A 4,356-nucleotide genomic window follows, 5' to 3' on the forward strand; every position below is an offset into this window, starting at 1 on the left:
GCCGGTGCAATTGAGTGATGGCACTAGTCCCTCAAGCACCTCAGATGATGGCAGCAGGAGCACTCCCAATAATTTGCCAAAGGCAGCCACCAGGTCAAGGAAGAAGAAAACCTTAGATTCTGAAGATGAGGACTATGTGGCCACTAAAGAGGAAGTCAGTTCCAAGAAGAAGAGGCTGAAGAAAGAGTATGGTACTTCTGCAACTACAAAGCCTAGTTTGCACAAGAAGGCCCCTACCAAGAGGGTGCCAACCTTAAAGGTCAGAGCCTCAACTGTTGAAACCTCTAAGCCAACTGGAGAGGCTGCTGGAGAGGGAAAAAGGAGGAAGGAGAGGGTCAAGAAGACCACTGCCAAAGTGTTGGGCAGATCTTCTATAATGAGAGAGCCAGAAGAAGATGAAGAGGATGCTGCTCCAACTCCCAAGTCTCAGAAGCTCATGGGAGATGCAATCAAGTCAGGGGTTGCAACATCAAAGCCCAAAACTGCTCCCAAAGCAACATCTCAAGCTCAAAAGCCTTCTAAGCCCAAGAGAAGCACCAGAAACATTCATGAAGCTGAAGAAGAAGATGATGAAGCCCAAGTGCTGAGAAAACTGAAACCCAAGATTCCAGATCACAATGACGCTCATCCAGTGGCTGGGGACATGAACATCAGAAAGGATGCAGGATTGAGACTTTGGAGGCAGTCTGATCCATATGCTATAAGAAGGAGAACTGCAGTGGACTATAGGTTCCACACCAAAAAATAACAAGACTTTTATGAGACCATTTTGCTTGACAAGAAGTCAATTGTCAGTGATATGAGATGGGTCGATTGGGAATTTATTGATGAGAATGAAGATCACTTCCCAGGTGTACATGAAAGCTTCAAAGCTTGTGGAGTTGACAAGTTTATTGAACAGAAGCTCACGAAATGGAATGATGAGATAATCATGCAATTTTACTCCACTACTCATTTCTACCCAGATGGGAGGATAGTCTGGATGTCTGAAGGTATGAGGTACCAATCAACTATTGATGAATGGGCCAAGTTGATCAATGCTCCAGAGAAACATGAGGACGATTTGGATGTGTATGCCAAGAAGAAAAAGGACCACAACTCAATGGCAAATATGTACAAGGAGATCCCCAATAAAGCTTTGGAGACACAGAAGCTTGGATCTGTGCACTATTTGTTGTCTAGTCTGCCCACTATCAACATCATCTTAAGGCATACTTTGCTTCCCAAATCTGGAGATCACAAGATGATAAGGGGACATTCCATCAACTTGCTGCAAATCTTTGATGTACCACAAAAATTCAAGGTCATGAGTCTGATTGTGGAGACAGTCAAGAGGATAGCTGCTGACCAGAAGAGATCTTGTGGGTATGCTCCACACATTAAGGTGCTCATCAACTCAAAGATGGGCATAGGTACTTACTTGTTGGACAAGGAGAATTTACCCTTGTACCCAGATTTTGAAGACAATGAAGTTGTAATGAATGAGAATGAACCTTCATCAGCACAAGCACAAGAGAAGAGAGCTAAGGCAAAGGCAAAAAAGGCTGCAAGGATGCCAACTGCCGAGGAAGCATCTCAGGTGTTCCTGAAGAGCAAACAAGATCAATTGGGTTATCTAATTCAAGCTACATTGAGGATTGAGAAGGGCTTGTCCACCCTAACTCAGAATCAGGAGAGCTTGGAGAGGATCGTAGAGACCAAGTTCTATGATCTTGACCTCAAGGTGACTGAGATACCGACTGCAGTCGAGCAGCTCCAGGAGGAAGCTGAGGAGAGGAGAGCAAAGGCAACTATGGATGCTTTTCAGCGTGTGCCAAGGAGTCAGAGGTCAGCTGTAGTGCCAGTATCAAATACAAGAGCTACTTCATCTGCACTAGCGACATCTTCAGTACCACCTCCAGCACCAGCTCCAACATCATCCATTGATGCCTTCGTCCTTGGAGTTCTTTCTACACCACCTCCCGAAGACCAAGCCCGAGAGACGCATAGCACTATGCATTTTTGAACTTTTTGGCAACTTGTTGCCAAAGGGGGAGAAATGTATAGATCATAGGCTTCGAGAGAGAGTGTTTTGCTTCTTTGTCTCTCTTGCTTTTTGGTTGAACTTTATTGTGTGCTTGGTTGATACTCTATGTCAGTGTGAGATACTTGTGTGATCATGTGTTTGATCATATGCTACTTTAATGTTTGCTTGGATGACATTGTCCTTTATATCCTTATATGATCATTCACTTTGCTTGGTGATGAGTGCATGTTTTAATTCATATCATTTTGAGCGCTCCATCAAGATGTATGTGACATGGAAGAGTGACCCATGATCCGAATCGATTGTGCATTTGCATTCAAAAGCAAATCATAAATAGTGCACAAATTTAGGGGGAGCTTTGATCTATTTGTTGTCATCAATTACCAAAAAGGGGAGATTGGAAATGCAACTATCATTGGGTGGTTTTGGTAATTATTAACAACATATAGCTCATTGAACTAATATTATTTCAAGATGATCATTTCAGAAAGTTCAATGATTGTCATGGCATGGATTAGGAATGTGGACACATATTGAGTTCATAGGAAAAGCCAATACTATTAAAAGGGGATGAGGTGTTGCCTAATGGCTTGCTTGCTCAAAATGCTTAGTGATATGCTCCAAAAACCCTCAACCACTTTCTCATATCCACATATGTCCCAAACCAAAAAGTCAAACTCGGCCCCATCGAAAAGTTCTATCCGGCGCCATCGAGTTCACTTGACATAGCCACTGCCACAAACCCTAGTCACTTCGGTCTCACCGATAGGGATCTCGGTCTCACAGAGATGGGATTGCAAACTCTCTACTTCCCTTCGTAACGTATCGGTACAACCGAGATGAGCGATCGGTCCCACCGAGTTTGCAATGCAAACTCTCTGTTTCCCTTTCGTAACGTTTCGGTCTCACCGAAATGAGCGATTCAGTCCCACCGAGTTTGCCTGACAAACTCTCTGGTTACCTTATTACCAAAATTGGTCACACCAAGTTTGTGTAATCGGTCTCACCGAGATTACGTTATGCCCTAACCCTAATGAAATCGGTCCCACCGAGTTGACATATCGGTCCCACCGAAAAGCCTAACGTTCACATTTTGAACTGAATCGGTCCCACCGAGTTTTCTGATTCGGTCCCACCGAGTTTGGTGAAATGTGTGTAACGGTCAGATTTTGTGTGGAGGCTATATATACCCCTCCACCCTTCCTTCATTATGAGGGAGAGCCATCAGAACGTGCCTACACTTCAACATTCATTTTCTGGGAGAGAACCACCTAATCATGTGTTGAGACCAAGATATTCCATTCCAACCATTTGAATCTTGATCTCTAACCTTCCCCAAGTTGCTTTTCACTCAAATCATATTTCCACCAAATCTGAATCTGTGAGAAAGAGTTGAGTGTTGGGGAGACTATCATTTGAAGCACAAGAGCAAGGAGTTCATCATCAACACACTGTCTATTACCTTTTGGAGAGTGGTGTCTCCTAGATTGGTTAGGTGTCACTTGGGAGCCTCCATCAAGATTGTGGAGTTGAACTAAGGAGTTTGTACGGGCAAGGAGATCGCCTACTTCGTGAAGATCTACCCTAGTGAGGCAAGTCCTTCGTGGGCGATGGCCATGGTGGGATAGACAAGGTTGCTTCTTCGTGGATCCTTCGTGGGTGGAGCCCTTCGTGGACTCGCACAACCGTTACCCTTCGTGGATTGAAGTCTCCATCAATGTGGATGTACGATAGCACCACCTATCAGAACGGCCAAAAATCTCCGTGTCTACATTGCATTTGCTCCCTCCAAACTCCTCCCTTTATGTAACGCCCTGAGACCGATGTGCCAGGTGTCGTCCAGTTATTCGCTTTTGTTGACTTGTCATTGCTTGCGTGTCATGCATTGCATATCATGTCATCATGTGCATTTCATTTGCATACATGTTCATCTCATGCATTCGAGCATTTTCCCCGTTGTCCATTTTGCAATCCGGCGCTCCGTTCTCCTCCGGTGGTCATTTCTACTTTCCTTTCGTGTGTGGTGATTAAACATTTCCGGATTGGACCGAGACTTGCCATGCGGCCTTGGTTTACTACCGGTAGACCGTCTGTCAAGTTTCGTACCATTTGGACTTCGTTTGATGCTCCAACGGTTAACCGAGGGACCGAGAAGGCCTCGTGTGTGTTGCAGCCCAACACCCTTCCAAAGTGGCCCCAAACCCACCTAAACCTCCTCCATCATCTCGGTCGTTCGATCACGATCGCGTGGCCGAAAACCGCGCCTTATTTGGACTCTCCTAGCTCCCTCTACCTATATATATATATATATATATATATATATATGTGTG

The sequence above is a fragment of the Triticum dicoccoides genome, chromosome 3A (genome assembly GCF_002162155.2).
Source record: "Triticum dicoccoides isolate Atlit2015 ecotype Zavitan chromosome 3A, WEW_v2.0, whole genome shotgun sequence".
Taxonomy (NCBI): domain Eukaryota; kingdom Viridiplantae; phylum Streptophyta; class Magnoliopsida; order Poales; family Poaceae; genus Triticum; species Triticum dicoccoides.